Source organism: Typopeltis vanoorti, chromosome 24 (assembly GCF_054136105.1).
Source record: "Typopeltis vanoorti isolate ZY-2024b chromosome 24, IOZ_Tvanoo_1.0, whole genome shotgun sequence".
NCBI lineage: Eukaryota > Metazoa > Arthropoda > Arachnida > Uropygi > Thelyphonidae > Typopeltis > Typopeltis vanoorti.
In genome coordinates, this window is record NC_143572.1 from 14,110,948 (window position 1) to 14,131,439 (window position 20,492).

At 34.9% G+C, this 20,492-nt stretch overlaps 1 protein-coding gene across 3 annotated transcripts in view; it reads left to right on the forward strand.

The window, feature by feature from the left end:
• The first annotated feature begins 12,080 nt into the window (after positions 1-12,080).
• The window catches only part of LOC150092935 (uncharacterized), a 192,724-nt gene continuing 184,312 nt past the window's right edge, over positions 12,081-20,492 (forward strand). The window contains exon 1 of one of the 3 annotated variants that reach the window (XM_090413390.1): positions 12,081-12,156. The gene's annotated coding sequence lies outside the window, so the exon portion shown is untranslated. Of the gene's footprint in view, positions 12,498-20,492 lie in introns of all 3 variants that reach the window. The other 2 variants (XM_090413391.1, XM_090413389.1) reach the window with 2 other exon arrangements.

The window sequence follows — 20,492 nt, forward strand, 5'->3', positions numbered from 1 at the left end:
TTATTATTATTATTATTATTATTATTATTATTCATAAAAGCTAATCCTGGCTTCGAAGAAGGTGGGATTAGCATGGCTTAATCAAATAATCCTCATTAACCAATCACTACAATTATCTTCAAAATCACAATACCTTAACCGATAATAATAAGAATGAAAATTATTATTGTTATTGTTATTATATAACATTCTGTACTTTATATATATATATATTATTCATTATACAAAAATTCTGTATAATCTTCATTGTTAATATTAGAAGTACATATGTTGTAAATACATAATATAGAAGCAAAAAAAAAGTATTATTAAAAATTTTAATTGAAATCCAATGTAGAAAATGAATCATAAGGAAAGTATGATTCATTTACACCAACAAATAAAAAAAAAGTATTATTATTATTTTTTTTCCTCCATCTAAACATTTAGTTCGTCTAAATTGACACTGGAGTGAGCATTATAAATTATAAGAGCCTTTATGACGGGAAAATGAGAATAGACAGCTGGAGGAAAGTAAAACCCATAAGAGAATCTCAATAACAACTAATTCAATGCTGGAAAAAAAAAAAAAAAAAAAAAAAAAAAACAGTCAAATCAATATGAAAAAAATGAAATTTTATCTATGTATAAGTTGGTTTGTCAATATTTATTTTTCTCCATTACTTTATCTCTCATATCATTCTTTCAGTTATTTTTAGATAAAATCATTAGATTATATTTAAAAAATCAATCGGTTCACATAACTATTCTGATATAGTTCCTCACGCACAATGAATCTTATTTGAATACCTACACTTCTTTCGATTCATTCTTATCTTCATTTGTTGAAATGAACAGGGAAATAACACGATCGATGCAGTGATAAGCCAAAAGTCATAGTGATTTTAATTTATCGATACTCCCATACAATTGCTTATTTTTATACCCAGCATATTACACGTATTTAATTTTGTATCTATGCAAACATGTATTCCAAAAACTCGGGTACACTTTGGAATACCAAATTTTGGGAAAAAACAAAAATGAAAGTAGTGACCTAGCTTTTATGACCACCTGTATCGGATTTTGGGCCGGGTTATAACCTAATGTTGTCCATGGAGACTACTCCCAAACTATCTGTCTCTCCAGTGTCTATCCTCCGCTCTTCTTTTTCTTCAGCTTACCCACTGTTACAATTGTAAAATCACTTAAACTTTTAAATTTTAAAATTGTAAAATCAGTGTAAAATCGAACCCTTCCATCAGAAACATGTCTACTAAATGAATGTCTCTAGGTAACGAAAAAAGATGAATTCGTGAGTTAGAACGTGGTCAAGAACATTGAAGTGTATAAAAAGTTATGTTTGTCCTCTTCAACAGTATCGACGTTGTGGAAAAATAAAAATTTTTACATATAGCCATTGGAAAATAACCAAATTGAAACAACAAAAATAAATAAATAAATAAATAAAACTGTGAGCTTATAAACATTGATGAAATATACCTTCAATGGTTCCCTACACAAAGAAATACTGGATTCTCAATGGATGATTCGATCCTGAAGGCTCAAGTGGAAAAATCTGCTACACGATTTGGATGCGACGATTTTGTATGTAACACTGGGACCGATATAAAGTCCGACATCGTTATGTCGGTTTTTAAAAGGACTAATTGAAATTGTGTTTTTATTAATAAGTATTGCTTTTAATTACAGAGAAATAAACTGTTTTTATATCAAGCATAGTTTGAAAATTTCGTCAGATAAATTGTGTTTAATATTAAGTGTGTTGTAGTTTATAAAAGGTGCTCCTGTGTAGCTCAGTGGAATTGATGCTTGCATCATCTGCCCTAATTGGCTCAGGCACCATGAGATAGCGGCACTTGTTGAGTCGTGTCTTCGCTGCGGGCTGCTTAATTAGTGATAGCCTTGGGCCAGCTATTTCTGATTGGCTACCAGTGGAGATTGATCTGCCCACACAGTCTCCAAAAGTTAGATAGGGCTAAAACGGCCTCGTCTACTCTTTATACGGGAATAAAAAGGCGTTAGATTATTTTGTTTTGTTTTGTTAACATAGATTACTCCAGCGTCTTTCATGAACATATCAATTTTAAAGAAAGTCTCCATTATTCTCTAAATAATTTTCCATTGCTGAGTGAGATGCTGAACTGTTGACTGAGTGAAAGGATTTATTCTAACATTGGAGCTCTTTAGGAAAAGCTTGTTTCAGCTGCTTATAAAAGTGGTGGAAGGTGATTTTCCACATTCCACACATGCATAGATCTAGATCTATGCAAGTGTGGAATGTGGTAAATCACCCTGCCTAAATGTAGCAGTTTTATTCCGTGTACAAAAACTGGTATATGAAGTAGTCTCTCTCTTTAATTCCCCAATATCTCAAAGTGGTTAATGTAGCATTTAGCTGCGTTCACATCATCAGTATCATTCTCTCTCTCTCTCTCTCTCTCTCTCTCTTTCCATAATCTTCAGATGGTTACATATTTCCAATGGACTTAAATATCCCTCAGTAAGGAATTCAGTTACATTTTGATTTGTACATTCATCTGAAAGAGCAGTCATTTTGAACTACTTGAGTGCTGCGAACATGTGACTGATTGCAGAACCATTCTCTGTGTTAAAATCAGAGAACAATGCTACGATTGTGCACGTAGGTTTCTGTGGTTCACAGGAAGTTTTTGGTATTGAGACCACATTGTAATATAAGGAGTTTATTAAAAATAAACAATTAATAAACCCAACAAGTTTCTTGCGTTGTAAGACTTACATCATCAGGGATAATGGTACATAAATGTTTTACACAACAAAAGTCTATTAACAATTAATTGCATGTATTAGATGTTTTTGATAAAGCACAACTGTTAAATAATTGATAAACCGAATACAAATGAAAAATTCCTTACTATATGAGTTTTGGAACATTGCTAGTTGTTGCTATAACGTTCGCTGGTAACACGTGTGCTATATCCTGGATCCGTAGAAATTAAATTTTTGATGATATATGCTCTCTTCTGTTTTCAACGTCTTTTATATGTTGAGACATTCGGATCTCTACCGAACTTACTGTCTGGCATATATAACAAATGTCACAAGAGCAATGAATCTCAAACATGCCTGGTTTTTTCATAGGGTGATGTTGAGGTTTTGATGAATGTAGGAATCTTGATATTATTTGTAAAGGTAAAAAGGAATTTTTATGTTGTTCTCTCAGAGTAACGTAGCCACTTTCTCCGTCATATTTTTGTTGTAAAGCAGCATGATTGGATTCTTGAAATCTTGTTTGAGTAAGGAAGTTGCAGGAGATCTATTAATGATTTTTCTAATTGTCTTGGCTTCAAAGCAATCAGGTGGAAGGTTCTATTTCACATAGTGCAAGTCTTCATTCCTTTTAATCGAATTTAATAATAATAATAATAATAAATCAGCTAATGCTTTTTATTCCCGTATAGGGAGTGGGCGAGGCCGTTTTAGTCCTATCTAACTTTTGGAGACTGAGTGGGCAGTTCAATCTCCACTGGTACCTAATCAGAGATAGCTGGCCAAAGGTTATCACTAATTAAGTGGCATGCAGTGAAGAGAGACAGCTCATCAAGTGCCGCTATCTCGTAATCCCTAATCCTAACACAATATATTTAATGTCTGAAATAATGTGGGTTCTACTGTCGATTTTCTTGAGTTTACAGAACGAAAAACCCGAGTTTCCGGGAGAAAAAATCCGCTTTCCGTGCTAGAGATCGACTAACTCGGGAACTGGTCGAAAAAAGGCTTGAAAAAATTTCTTCTAATCGCCGACTAAATTCGAAAGCAAGTCTTTCTTCGTGCGGTGAAGCGCTGTGGTATGCAAACGCCACATCCACTGAGCCACACAGGCTCATAATAATAATAATAAATAGATAAATAAAATTCCACTAAGACATTCTATTGTAGAAAGATAGTAGATGAGACCAATTAGCTCTGACTTTTGACGATTAGGGAGAAGATAGCTTTTACTTTTAACCGATCACAGAATAGCTGGCACAAGATAGTTAATGATTTTATTTGATTCAATGAAGACAGCATGCAGTACACAACTGCCATCATTTCATACTCACCAACCCTTACGCAATATATGATGGTCTGAAATAATGTGAGTTCAACAGTCAATTTTCTTCAATTTATGGAATGAAAAACAGGAATTATAGGAAAAAATATATTTCCCATCCCAGAGATCGATTTCTCCAAAATGGGTTGAGGAAAGGCTTAGAAAATTTCCGCTAGTCACTGAGAGAAATATGTTAAATTTATTTACACTTAAAATAGACTCTCTCTTTGGGAAATTTAATGCAGTGGATGCGAATACCATTTCCACAGAGCTACATAGGCATTATATATATCTATATATTTTTCTACATTTTCTATATTAAATATGCATTGCTTCAAAAGAAGTCAACAGATCCCCATGAAAAAGGTGCATCGTGTCATGAAATGCTTCAGGTGTTTGTTGCCAGTATAAATAAGAGGAATATCACACTCCCAAGTCAGAGTAAATGTTTCCAGTTGAAATGCTGCGAGAATAGCAGCCATTTCATAGGAAATGGCGAAATTTCAAAGAGGTGTTGTGATAGGATGCCATGTTGCAGGCCTATCTCTTTGGAAAATTGTTGATAAATTGGGTCATCTCAGGTCAACAATCAGTGATACCATACTGAAATGGAAGCACAGAAAATCAACCGCAAGTGCTACCAGCAGTAAACGACTCTACGAACATGACCATAGTGTGCTAAGGATAATGTTTAAAAACGCCATTTATCTGCGGAAATGTTGAATGTAGAGTTTCAGGAATCGACTGGAACACGTGTGTTACAAAAACAATCAGAACTGAGGCAAATAGCATGGGTTTCCAATGGTAGGCCTGTAACACTCAACCTCCTCGTAACGCGAACCAACGTGTAGCGTCGTCTTCAGTGGTACAAAGAACGTATACATTCGAAAGCATGGTAAGCTGTGATATGGAACGACGAATCACTCTACACCCTCGACCAAGCAGATGATGGGTGTGTGTGTTTGAGGGATGTCCGGTGAACGTCTGATACCAGAGTGCGTAACCGACACTATGAAACTCGAAGGTGGCAGTGTGATGGTGTTGTCCTGTTTTCCCTGATTTGACCTCGGACCTCTGTTTGTGATGCCACGAACATTTAACGCACTGGTGTCTAAACATTATGGACAATGCATTGCTTCCTAATTTGTGGCATTTGTACTGAATTGGCCTTTTGTCTATTTCAGCATGTCATAAGGCTGCAGCTGTAACGGCGTGTTTTATGCACGTGATCGTCACACAATTGACTGGCCTCCACAGTGCCCTGATCAAAACCCCATTCAATATCAGCAGGATGATCTGGAGCATCGGATAAGGTTAACACTTTCATTGCCAAGCTGAAAATTGGAATTTCGTGTGGTGGCCAAATTTTTTATATTTTTTTATTTAGTTAGCGACGTCCACGCGATAACGCGTGATCAGCCGTGATATCGCGTGATTGGCAATGAACGTGTTAAGGGATCTATGCTTCACTGGATCAGTGTCCTACATTTGCAAAAAGTATGCCTTGTAGGATCACTGCAGTCACTAGAGCGAAAGGAGGTCCTACATCTTTTGAAGTTGGGCAAGATGGCTCTTTGTTACTCACACTGTGCTGTCCGTTGAGTATGTTTATCCATATGATTAACAAAACAAAATGATTTTCATCAATATCTCATTTTTGTAATGTCTTTGAAGATAAATGTTTGATAAAATAGACATCCTGGCATGCACATTTCATGATGCAATATAAATTGATTTACCATTTGATAGGCCATCACACAATACAGCTTACTAATACGTGTAAAAATAACGGTTGGGACTATATCACGATTCCGTTTTTTGGCTTCCTCATTGGGATAGCCACATGTCTAATACTGTCAGATCAGAAAGTCATCATTCGTTAAATAATCTCGAAATAGCGATCCCGTTGGATAACTTGCATAAGAGTGATTTGTGTCCTGTCAACTACAAAGCACCACACAGCTCATGAAACTGGTGTTATGAGTATGTAAATTGTAGATCTGACAAACGAATACAGTTCTTTACCGTAACGAGTTACGTTTTTTGTCTAAGATCGAATTTTAGATTTTGATTGAACTGGAAAGAATGAAGAATGCGATACCTGCTTTCCAGAATCAGAGAAAGGAGCACTTACAATGGAGGTAGTGTTTTCGTGTACAGGAAAGATAGAAATCAACAGCTTCATTCCTCTTAACTTTTTTTTATTATGATAACATAACTGCGTAGATGGTAAGAACTGATTGTTTAACGATGTGCGATTTTGTTAAAGTGCGGCTGACCTGCATTTTCTTTTACACATTTGACTATGGCAATGTCGAAACAGCTCAAGTAGTGGAGTAACTTGCAAATGAAGATATCCAATGACTGTCCAATCACAAGACCTAAATCAAATCGAACTTACGTGGGATGTCCTTGGACGTAGATTACGTGACGGTGTATTATCGGTCAGGAGTTCAATTATGGCAGCTCTGGTGGAAGAACGGGACAAGCCTTACTGCAATAGAATCTAATAGACTTATTTCAGTTCCTGCCTTTGGTGAATGAAAGGCGATAGACGATTTCCTTAGGGGATTTAAAATCTTCTAGACATTATTTCAAGCATCTGCAACATGAATAGGGGTTACAGGAGATCACATGCTCTATACTGATAGTATATGACCCGATTTTCGAGCAATTTTGACGTCTTCTATGATGTGATCTTTCTTCTTAGTATAAATCAGCTAACGCCTTTTTGTTTCCATATAGGGAGTTGGCGAGGCCGTTTTAGTCCTATGTAACTTTTGGAGACTGAATGAGCAGTTCAGTCTCCACTAGTAGCAAATCAGATATAGCTGGCCCAAGACTATCACTAATTAAGCAAAACGCAGTGAAGAGACTGCTAACAAGTGCGCCATCTTGAGGTATTTCACTAACCCTAATACAATATTTTTTATGGCTTAAAATAGTGTGGCTTCTATGATCGATTTTCTTGGGTTTCTGGTAGAAAAAATCCGAGCTTCCAGGAGAAAAAACCTTGGTTGTCTGTGCCAGAGATCGACTACCTCGGGAACCAGTCGATAAAAGGTTTAGAGAAAGTTCCTCTAGTGAACGACTAGAATCGATCTTTCGACGCTCTTTTTTTAAGGTAGTCCAGCGTGGAGGAGTGCAAACACGACGTCTACTGAGCTACCTATACATTATATTAAAAGCGAAACTAAACAGTAAGAACAGCAAGAACTACTTGAAGAACAAAATAGGGCAATTCAATTTTTATTCTAAAATAATTAATGAAAGAGAGAAGAGATTTTCAAAAGAAATACGCATGTCCTTCGCTGATTATGAATAAGTCTTTGATAAAAATTGTTCTAAAAAAATCAGCTAACGCCTTTTATTCCCTTATAGGGAGTAGGCGAGGCCTCTATACCCTATCAAGCTTTTGGAGACTGAATGGGCAGTTCAATCTCCACCAGTAGCCAATCAGAGATAGCTGGCCCATGTCTACCACTAATTATAGTAGTCACCGATGAAGAGAGTGGCAAACAAGTGCTGCCATCTCTTGGTACTTAACCCTAACAAGATATGTTACTGTCTGAAATAACTGTCGATTTTTTTGAGTTTACGGAAAAAAACCCGAGTTTCAGGGAGGAAAAACCCGCTTGCCTGTGCCAGAGATTGACTAACTCGAGAATCGGTCGAAGAAAGGATTAGAAAAAGTTCCTCCAGTCGGTGACTAAACTTGAACTTAAGTCAAACTTCGAGCGACCAAGTGCAGAGGATGTGCTTGGTCGCTCGAAGCGCCACTTCCTCTGAGCTACATAAACCTTGATGAAAATTTGTTTAAAATATTAATTGATTTAAATATGCCAAACCAGCTCTTTCGAGCTATGAAATATTACGACCACCTACCTAATATGTTGATCCTCCACATGTCACCAAAATAGCTGTTATCCAGCAAGGCATCTATGCTACAAGATTTCTAAAGATTTCGTGTGGTATCTGGTGCCCAAACGAAACAAGCAAATTCTTTAACTCCTGTAATTTACGTGGTTGTGACTCCACACATGGGTTGTACCAATGCAAACCAGAGATTTTCGATTGGATTGATGTCAGTGGAATTTGCAGGCCTGTGGAATACTTGGAAATCTTCCTCATGGTCCTCGAGCAATTCTTGCCATTTGGGCAGTATAGCATGGTGCATTATCCTGCTGTAAGGAGATACAATCAGAAAATAATACCGTTACCATGAACGGATGTACCCTGTGTGCAGTGATGTTTAAATAGGTGGTGGATGCCATAGTTTCTTGGGATTTAAAGCATTAAATTGTCTCCGCTGTGCATCATCCTGGTGCCAACATTTTTATCAGGTAAATAAATGACATACACCTAACTGGCCATCCACATGGTACAATAGGAAACCAGTTCATCGACCAGACGACCTTGTTCTAGTCATGCAAAGCCCAGTTTTCATGCTCGAATGCCCATTTGAAGCGCCTTTGACGAGGAATCTTTGACGAGGAACTTTGAATCGAGTTAGGCAGGTTAGTAGGGGTACTTGGGGTGGCCTGCGGCTGTGCAGCCCAATTTTCAGCAAGGTTCGATGTAACGTGTGTGTGTGTGTGTGTGTGTTGTGACATACTACACCCATCACTAGCATTCAAATTACTGGCAACATGGGCCACAGCCACCCTTATTTTGTCTCGTACCATCTGGGTAGCCTTCGCTCACTTTGAAAATCGATGATCAGTGGCCGGCCCACAACTTACAGGCGGTTAGTAGGCTTCCTTCCTTGGACCAGTTTGCGAAGCCACTCACCACGGCTGACCATGAGAACCCCACAAACCTTGCCATGTCGGCAATGCTCTGACATGATCTTTTGGCCATCACAATTTGGCCATTGTTAAGCTCGATTAAGTCCACTCCATTTCCCATGTGAAGAACAAGAAGAAAACTGATTAACAGAGTGCAGTATCAGATGTTATTTATGCCGTTTCATAATCTGCACACGTGGCGTCGTTTTCTTGCAGTTACTACAATTTGCATGAAAACGCGCTGATCGTAATATTTTGGCTGCTTTGTGTATATACATGAAATGAAATCGCAGTTAAATGAAAATATATATCAAAATAGAAAGATTTGTCAAGAGGAAAGTAAAGTGAAATCTTTATTGTGATAAGACAGACATCTTTGGGAGACCTAAAGTTCACAAGATTGTTTCACTAACGCAAACCAAGAATCAGAGTTTAATGCATGGATTATGGGAAATGATGCTTTAAATGGTTATATTTTACATCCTTTGACACATAAAGAAGAGAAATGGATGTAATATCATTAATAAAGCTATGAATATAATTTGAGGTCTACGAGAGAAGGTCAGTTATGTCCTTGTGAAAGAAGTGGGATGAAAAGAAAATACTAAATCCTGAGGGTACTCGAGCAATGGTTGGAAAATTTAGGAAGAGAAAGTCATCTTATGATATGTTGTTGGTGACCAGATAAAAAGTTGATAACACACTCAATGAGTTACGTAGTTCCAGATAGATGTTCTTAAAACATCAGGAATGAATATTTTGTAATGATCGTGGCTCCTGTCCCATGGTGGATAGTAATAGCAAGGATATATCAGCTGTTGAGCTTATCTTAGCCAATTCCATACTACTAGTCACTATAGTCCATGTGGCTATGCGCTTCACAACCAGATACCTGGGGAAAGAATCCTAGGTTCGATTCCTGTCGACCACATGAGAAACTTAAGGATCTTCCTCAGCCATAGCCAAGTTAGCTGGTCTTGGGCATGGACAGCAGGGTTCCCCCCCACCAATTTATCTTGGGGTTTTCATCCTGCAAGCAGACAAACCGGCCCCGTGAACACACACACGAATTACAGTCATAAATATCTTCCTTAGGGGATGCAGCAGAGGAGTGGCGAACCGGCTGCATTAATACGCCAGTAACCCCTCATTAGGAGGGGACTCAACCCGTCCTACGACGGACTAGAAAGATAGGATAGGACAGTCATCTATTGGTTAGCATCTATGTTGTGAAGAAGTCGGATGTGTTGGTGATATTCTTCATGATTTTTGGAAAAACGAAGTGAGCAATTAGCCGATAGGTTGGGTGATTTTTTTTTCCGAAATGGATTCAATCTAAACATATATATATATATATATATATATATATATATATATATATATATATATATATATATATATATATATATATATATATATATATATATATATATATATATATATATATATATATATATATATATATATATATATATATATATATATATATACACACACACACACACACTATTGGAATACGAAGGTATATTCTGAATTACGATTTTAAACTAATATCTGCAGCTTAAAAGAGTGTATTTTAAGCGTGTTAGCAGTATGGCGGTGATTATCTATTATTCTAGTTAGTATGAATTACTTGTGTTAGGTCATTGCTTAGAGTCGTTCTTCATTCTGTAATGAGCTATGGAACTCTATGGATCTTTAACAAGAGCAGCAACAATAACTGCACATTCAGTATTTACCTGGCTTTTATTGGATACTTTTTAATACTGGTAGCTATTTTGTATTTTTCATGTTACTCTCTTTCAGTTAAGATCGCAGAGTTCTAGAATATTAGCAGTATCGGTGAGCTAAACATTATATAATCTGGAATCCAGTAAAGATAAGCATAGAACTGCTTAGAGCCGCTTCAGGGCTTCACTAAGCAATGTGGTGGTCCTACAGTGGACTATGAAATTTATCTATATATATTTATCTACTTACGTGAATTTATCTGCTTGCTTACACTATGACATTATTATTATTATTATTATTATTATTATTATTATTATTATTATTATTATTATTATTACAGGCTACTCTAAGGATTCCTTAGACTCATCGAGGCAGGACCTAAACATTATATCATGCACTATCCAATATTTGCGCAGTGTCTATTTTGATATTTGATTCACAGTCATGGTACCCACAACAGACTTTGGCAACCGATTCCACTCCTTCACCACTCTCAAAGAAGAAAACCTAGTTCTAACACTCTTTCCAGCTACACTCTTACTTAGTTTCCATGGATGGCCCTATAGTTCTCCCACCACCACAAGACCTGTTTGAAAATTTTCCTCTGAATTAATCTTGTAAAAACCTTTCAGTAATTTGTATACCAAAATCATATCAACCTTTTCCGCCTATCAACCAGTTTCTGTAACCAACACATCTTCAACCTGTTCTCATAAGGTTGATTCCACAGACCTGCTACCATCTTCGGCCCTCGCCTCTGGATCCTCTCCACCTCTTCCTCATTGCTAAGAAACCCTGGCGCTCAGATCGTGGTCATCAAGATGGGGTCTTATCAAGGCACGATAAAGATGAACAATAATCTGCTTGTCTCTGATCGTCAAAGTATTCTACACTAACCAAATAATCTGATGCGCTGCTTTAGCCACTTTTGCTATGTGAACCATAAACTTTAACTCCCTATCCACTCCCAAATCTCTGGCTTCGTCAATTTTTTGGAGGACAGTTCGATTAATGTGGTATACAGCAGGTAATCTTTTCACCCCAATATGTATAATCTTACACTTTGTCACATTAAACCGATATCCATTCTCCTTTGCCCAGACTGCCAGTCTATCCAAATCATCCCAAATATAATATAATGAATTATAAAAAATTGTCGATAAGTAAATAATATAAATACACATAAAATATCACAAATTGGATTAATCGCTACTATAGTATGAAATAAAATACTGTATAGCAAGCTTAATGATAGCTGAAAGAAATAGAAATATTTATTCGGTATTACGGTTTTAGTTTCCTTCTTGATCATTACTGGAATACCTAAAATTAAAATATTGCTCTGGTACCCTAACTATACTTTTCTAGAAAATATCCCGCGGATTTCTACAATTAACCCTGAAAGAGGAGTAAATATTTTGTGCTTGTATTTCCTATGTAGGTGCGCAAGCGTTCGTTATTTTATATTTATACATGTAATAAATATGGCGCCTACACAGGTGTTTGTGGTAGCTGTAATTTTGTTAAGTAGAATTGATTCCACAAAGTATGGATCTGTCAAAGGTATTTTTTCCCCGATGTTTACACTAGTAGCAAATGCTGATTTTTAATTGTGATTGTGTTTATATAATAAGTGTGGTGATGGCTATAGCAAGATCAGTTGCTTAAATTCATAACAAACGTTGTCCATTTTAATGTAACTTCAAGGAGAGTACTTGCCAAACTTTATTTGCTGTATGATTTCATTTATTTTTCTTCCTTTAAGAAGATAAAGTCCGGCTAGTTTTGCGGATACAAAGATTCATATAAGTGAGGAATTGGCTATACTTTACGTGTAACGTGATGAGATAACAGTAAGTGCAATAGGGAGTATGAAATGAAATGTTTGCTGCCTGGGATGTCAGGTAATTTATGATATTTTGTTTTCTGTTAATTGCAGTAGCATCTAATTGTAAGTGATGGAGCACCTGAGAATAGTGAGAATTATTAACCCGAGGTATTAGCATGTCACTACTGAATAAACAACAAAATGTAAAATGTTTTGCAATAGTGCTAGGCCTAATTGTATAATGCATACCATATACACTACAGTTTTGAAGTATTTATATTAAAATGTGAACAGTTTGTACATTTTTCAAGTATACTTCATCAAAAATGTATAAACAGTTTTATTTCTTACACCAGTGAATAGCTCTATTGATTAGAAATTGCTGGTTTTGGTGCAAGAAAAAATGTGATTATGTTTTTTAATATTGTGGCAAAGATAATAATAATATCATCAACTTCAGTGTGATTTAACATAACTTAATTTTTAATAATTATCATTTAGAATAAAACATCAGTAAGTTGTTTTAATTTTTAAATGTCCACCACCAAAAAAAAAAAAAAAAAATCCATTTGGAGTGATAAGGGCTGAATTTGTAACTACAGGTGGAAGTGTCACATAACAGTAGTAATAATAATAAATGTGGAAGAAAGTTTAGCAACAGCATCATTATTTGCTAGCACAAAACATTCATCGGAACATGTCTTCTGTTAGCCAAATTGAGTTCTGTAACTGAAAGTTTGCTTGAAACCATTCAAAAGTGGTAGATTAACGACCGTATTTTTAAGATTTGTATGGCATTTCACATTCATCACAGCCATCCGCCTTCTTAAATATATTACTTGTGATTTGCTTCCATCATCCTTTCATATGTTGAACATTATTTGAACTACAGGGTTAAGAATTTTGGGAACATGTTTTTTTTAAGCTGCAATATTAATTTGAGAATATCTCGAAGAGAACAAATATTCTGTGATCTAGTTCGCTACACAATGATAGTTGTTTGGCATTACTTGACTATATCAGTCATATCGTAGTAACTTTAACTAAAAAGATAACATGATGCATTCTGAATACCATTGGGAAAAGTCAAAATTATTACTCAAAAGTTATTTAAAAATGAAAAGCACACACTTTTTTCAAAATTCTGAATTTATATTTATAACAAGAATACATTAAAAATTGTGAATTGTTATAATTATTTTTTCGATTACCATTTTGCTTGCGTTTGGCATATGTACTATGGCTGCACCTGATTCAGTAGATGATGATTGTATCAGTCTATTTTGTGAAGGTCATGTGGAACTTTTTTTCCCCATTTTGAAAGGTAAGTTGACATATAAAGATACTCTGTTTTTCTACCTTACTGACAGTTTTTAAAATTTCTCCAATCACGGACAAAATCCTGGAAGTTTGCTTTTTTTTTTTCTTTTTTCGGAAAACCCTGCAGAAATAGTTGTCAGAATTACTGCTGAAAAGTTTTATGTCATGCAATTTTTTTAAATTATTCATTTATTATTTTTAAGTACATATTTATAAACCTCATTTTTTGTTTGCTGTTTGGCATATATATTCATCTTTTGATCTTGTCACATTGGAATGTGATATCACATACTGTGTAAAGCTTTGGAGTTGATATGTTGTTTCTTGTCAGCCATGACAAGAAACAACATATCATTATGATGAAATCATAATGTATTTCCCAACTTATAATCACTAATAGAGCTGATATTCCAGTACTAAAGAGTAAAAAGATAAAGCATAAATACTGCCATACTGATAATCACTCGTAAATTTGGTGGCTATAATGTAAACACTAGAAAACAAAACTGAAAAGACTGGTTATATCTAGTTATTACAATAACTAGATGCCATTTGATGGTACTAGTCAGTTTTGTTATCGAAAATTCAGCTATGTTCTCCCAGGACCTTTTGAATGGGCAAACCGGCTAATTAATGTTGGGAATTGACATGGCTAAATAATGAACAAGAATGGGAAAATAATTTAAGATATTTTTTAATTAATAGTGATGAGAAATGGAACGGAGAGCCTCGATACTCGTGAGACTAGCTCAATTTCTTGCATTGCGAGCCAATCTCGCAAGCTTCGGATATTCACTTTGTGAAATTAATTTTTCTGAATGTGAAAGGGGTTTCTCTGCATTAAAAAGGATAAAAACCTGTATGAGGAATCACATCAGTCAGAATACTCTAAATAATCTGATGCTGATTTCACTGGAGGGACCAGATCCAACAGATTTTAATTACGAAAAAGCTGCTGACAACTGGGCTTCTAAGAAGAAGAGAAGAATTAATGTATAGAATTTTAAGCTGCGAGCATTACAAGGTTTCATTATTTAATGAGAAAATAAGAAAAATCCTAGTCTTGTGTATTATAATTACTATATAAAATATTATCGTTGTTTGAAGTAATTTCTAATAAAATTACTGTTTTAACTTCTTATAAAAAAGGATCTTTCTGAATTCATTCAAAATTTTTGTACCCGGCTAATGCTTCATTCCCCGGCTAGTAAATATTTCTGGGGAGAACACTGTTCAATGTACTAACAAATCTAAGTCATGACTTGAAATTTTAATTTTTGTTTTTGTTCACTGTTCTAGGATTATTATGTCACACAGACTAACTGAAAAATATATACTGAATTTCTGTAAGAAGACTCCTTGATATTATTTATTATTGTGATCATCAGAAACTGAATTTCTCTTTATGTAGTCTTCCTTATGTAATTGTATATCTAATCCCATGAAGTCATTTAATTGATGAAATCTCAATCTTGTTAAAAAAAAATCTCAGGAAGTACATTACATTCATTTTGTTAGAAATTATAAATTTTCAAATTTACCATCTGTATGTCATTTTATCATGAGATTCTCTTGTATAGTTGCTTCTTTCTCATTTGCGGGCATTGTAGTTCCATAAGTAGAAGTGTAGCTCAGTAGTTATTAATCATTCTGTATTTAAAATATAATCTCTCAGTAAATTTGATACTTGAGAAAATGACAGTTTTTCAATACCAAAAATGTACTGTTGTTCTTCCAATTACACTACGAAGGCGCTATATAACTATACACCTGTCTTCATCTACCGCCCACCGACATGTTCAGTATATGGTATCTTTAAGAGTTGTCTAATAATTTGCAAGCAGTATCTTTATAAATAAATATTACAGAAATAGATAATTTTCTATAATTCAGGCAATTTTATAGCAAATGCTTATAAATATTAAGATATTTAATTAAATTTGCTGCACCTTACAGTGTGTGTTTTGGATAGCAGAAGAAATGCATTGATTACTGATTTCATGCTCATGACTAGATATCGGTATTAGTCAAACAAAGCATTTTTTTATCTATGGTTGACGTATCTGCTCTCCATTCAACCATGGGTATGGACATTTTGCGAATAGCTTTGAGTGGTAGATGAATTTCTTTTCCCAATATGATACTACCACCCTGTTAATTGAAAGCTTCTGGATTATCTCACCCTTAGCCCACTTATCCATGAGACTAACACTGATGTACTATAGGCCAATTTTTGTGTTTGGTATTCACATGAAACTTACAATGAGGTATTAATCATGGTTACAGTACATATGATGGGTGATCAAAAAGTTTCTGTTTTCTATTTTTTCCCCTTTCAATGAAATCTTCTTCCCATAGTCCACAAAAGACCATAGAGTAGATATCAATAAATATTCCTCAGAGAATTCTTCCACTCAGTCCTTGATTGACACTTTGCTTTCAGCTCTGTGAGTGAAGAACCTATCCGATTTTTTTATATTGTCTAACCAGTTTATTCTAGGTTTGATATTTTTTTTGAGTTCCTGAAATAAGTTCTTGAAGGACTTACATTTGGAGACCATTTGATCTGCTGATATGACCAAGTATGTAAGTTGTTTCTTTCAAATCTTGTTATGATGTTATCTTTTGGACCTGCAAAAGACCTGATCTTTGTCTTACTTCAGAATTGACATTATTATTATTATTATTATTATTATTCGTGACACCTCCAAGGAGTCTGAAGACTCATCGCGGGAGAACACCCACTATACAACTGTCTCCACCACTACACCGAACCTCTACTACCAATCATCTCCATCAACGGCATCTACTGCCCACCACAACTAGTATTTTTTGTCTGTAAATTGGTGTGTTCTGAAGGGCTGATTTGTCTGTATGCGGGATGAAAAACCTGATTTTCCAGGAGAAAAAACCATGCTACCTCCATATGAGATCAATTAACTCACCTTCGATTGAAAAATTCCACATAAAGATTCCTCCCGTCATGATGAGAATTGAACTTAGGCCTATTCCAATCGAAGGGTGCAATGTACCGTTGTTCTTACAATTGCACTACGGAGGCACTATATAACTATACAACTGTCTTCATCTACTGCCCACCGACATGTTCAGCAAATGTATCTTTAAGACTTGTCTAATTTCAAATGCCAGCAACCCCTTTTCATCTTCTTTTAGGAGAATCCAAGTTTGACTTTCATATAGAAGTAGTGAATTAACTAGTGTGTCAGTAAGGTATAATCTGTTTGTAATTATAAGCTTGTTATCAGTCCATAGTGGTTTTAGTTTTTGGAGTGCTAGTGTTTCTTTTGCAATTTTTGTTCTAATATTTTCTTATCTTGATTTTCCATGTTTATTAAAAATATTACCTAGGTATTTAAACTGATCAACTTTTGTGGGATGTATCCTTAAATAGGATTTTTTTCAATTTTTGCCACAGCACTTTCTTCTTGGTCAGAAGCACAGATATCTGTCGTTGTTTTTGATTTTTGGATACTTTTGGGTAAGCCATAGTTTTCTTAAGAGTCTTCTTAAGATTTCCTGAAGATTTGATTTGTTTTCTGTTAGGAGATCATTATCATCAGCAAACTTTAGATGGTTTATTCTTCTTCCTTTTGCCATCACTCCAATGTCATAGTTCTCCAGGGCTTCATTTACAACATATTTGAGTAAGCAGTTAAATAATATTGGTGATGATTTGCACTCCTGTTTCACTCCACACTCCGTTGGAAAGGGAGTGCTGTAATTTCCTCATCTTCCGAAATGATGATATTTCAAGATGAGTACAGGAATTCAGTAAGTCTTATTATTTTGCTATTCCATAATGTTGCAGAATTTTCCAAAGGGAGGCTTGCTGTAGGTCAATAAAATTATGGTCTATTATTTTATTATGTTTTATGTATTTTTCTCCAATGATGTGGAGCATAAATATATGGTCAGTTTTGTACTCCCTTTCTTTCTAAATCTAAATTCTAAATCGGAAGTCAGAAAAATTAGACTTCATTTTTGCTTTAATGCTTGAGAGTAAGCTGTCCAAATATATTTTACTCAAGTGGGTGATGAGGCTAATTGTCCTAAAATTGTTGCACTTTTTTTTCTTTCCTTTTTTGAAATGGGAATGAGGATAATTCTGCACCAATCTTTTGGTCAGATCTCAGTGTTCCCCACCTGGTGGAAAATCGTGAGTACGGTAACAGTAGGTTCTCTCCCTTCATTAAGTTCTGATGGGATATTGTTAATTCCTGCTGTTTTTCCTAATTTTGATCTTAAGATGGCTCTTTCTACTTCTCTAAGTATAGGATTATCAGTGTTCTCAGTTAACATTGGGAACAATTCCCTTTAAATTTTGTTGGTCCATGCTATCATCATATTTGAATAGTTTACTTTATCATATCATCTTTTCAATATTTTTTCATGATCAGTAATATTGGAAGAACGATGGTATATTGCACCCTTTAATTGGAAAGGACCTAAGTTCGATTCCCGTAATTACGAGAGGCATATTTATATGGGCTTTTTCATATGAAGATGAGTTAGCTGATCTCATACGGAGGCAGCAGGGTTTTTTCAACTGGAAACTTGGGTTTTTCATTCCATGTATAGGTAAATCAGCTTTCAGAATATATGCAATATGCAGACAAAACATATTGTTGGTGATGGGCAGTAGATGGCATTGATGGTAGTTGTGTGTAGTAGGAGTATTAAGTAGCAAATGAGACTGTTAGATCTGTGTAGCAGAGTGGAGTTCCATTCTGCACTGGTGGACTCTTTGGGGGTGTCACGTAATAATAATTTGCTCCATCCTCATCCTCAATTATCCAGTTCTTACAGACAAAAAGCTTTGTTAATTTCTTAATTATTTGGGATATGCTGTTGTATGGTTATTATTAGGAAGGTTATCCTCAATTTCTTTGCATTCTTCAGATAATGATTTACAGTATTTTTTGCAAACTTTACCTCCTTTTTAATCTCTATTTCAGATAATTATACCATTCATTGTTGTTCCCAATTGCCGAATTGGCTGTAATCTTCTCTGCTGATCATAAAGCTCTATTATTCCTTGTGTGAACCAAAGTCTGTTAATACGTCTCTTCCTAGGATATTTTCAGCTGCTTCAGTGACTGTCCTAGCAGGAATTTCAGTAAGAGGAGAAGCAAGATTTGTTTTAAACAGTTCTATAGTGATATTTGATTTGAGTTGTGTAAGGTTAAACTTTTGTCTTTTTATTTTTTTCATGTTCAGAATCCAAATTTCAATATAAATGTTGCTATAACTAAATTATGATAATTTCTAATGCACCTGGGAAAGATTAGTTTGCGCTGAGTTTATATAGTTTTTATAAGTATATAATCGATTAGGTTTTGAGTGTTCTTCCATTTGGAGAGATCCAGGTACATTTTTGTGACCTTTTATGTGGGAAAAGTGTGTTAGTTATGATGAGATCATTCTGTAAAGTAAATTCTATCAGTTTCATACCCTTATCATTTGTTTCTCCTAATCCAAAAGGGCTGACAGAGGGGAGAAAATTTCCCTCATATATCTATTCTGATATTGCATTCCAATCTTGTACTATTAGAAAATCTTTCTTTGCTGTTACACAGATCAAAATATTATTGATTTAGTCATAAAAGAGATCCACTTTCTGATCATCATGTGAGGTTGTTGGTGCATATATACTTGTGTATAGATATACTGTATTTATGGTTTACTCTTTAATGTTATTACTGCGTCTACTATTCACAGATTTATAGACTATGATACAGTGCTAAATATTCTTTTGGATCAAAAACCACCTCCTTCTTGCCCTCTTGTAATATCTGAGTAAAGAAAAACATTTCCTTCCTCTGCTGTTAATTCTCCACATTCTAGCCATCTTGTTTCACGTATACCAATGATGAACCATTCATAGCATGCTAGTTCTTGTTGCAGAATCTTGAGTTGACCACAATTGATATAATGATCCATTATATCAATTATATAATGATATAATTGATATGTGTTCCAGTCATAAAACTGTTTCTCAGACAAAATTCATGTTTAAATATTTTTATATTCATGGTAAGGTCATTGTCACTAGTAGCACATTTTTTATCTCTCCTGGTGTTTCCAAAAAGATTATGCAAACGTTTATATTCTGTTTTGGTAGTTCCTTCAGGTTTTTATCTAGTTCTAGTTGATATTTTCTTAGAATATTGTTGTCTTGTAGTTTTTTTACATTCAATCTCCTTTTGACTCTAAAAGTGCTTCCAGATTTTAACTTTATTCTTAGGTTTGCTAATACTAGCTTATGGTCTCCATAAGCTAGTATTAGTATTGAAATCTGTGAAATTCCTCTAATTCTAACTGTATTTGAACAAATGTAGAGTAATGGCACTGTATGGGGGGGGGGTTACTGTTAGTGAATTATGAGACATAAAAAGAAGAATAGTTAATCATTTTGTTGGTTAGTTGTTTGCATGAAGTGATTGAGTTTGACATGAAAAAGGATTTCTAAGGAGATATGAATTCTTTAGAAATAAATATCTTTCCCCGAAAGTCATTCATCAGATGTGCACCTTCACGCCTAATCACTTGCACAGTAGTAAGATTCTTTGGAATGAGTGCAGAAATCAAAAAAATGCACAGTGAGATTCAGAACATGGTTTGCAACAAACCAAAGTAAAACCTTTAATGAAAAAATGCAAACTAATTGTACACGTGTAGTTTTGTTACAATGCTTTTGTTTCCATAATACTTGCCTTTCAGAAGAAACACC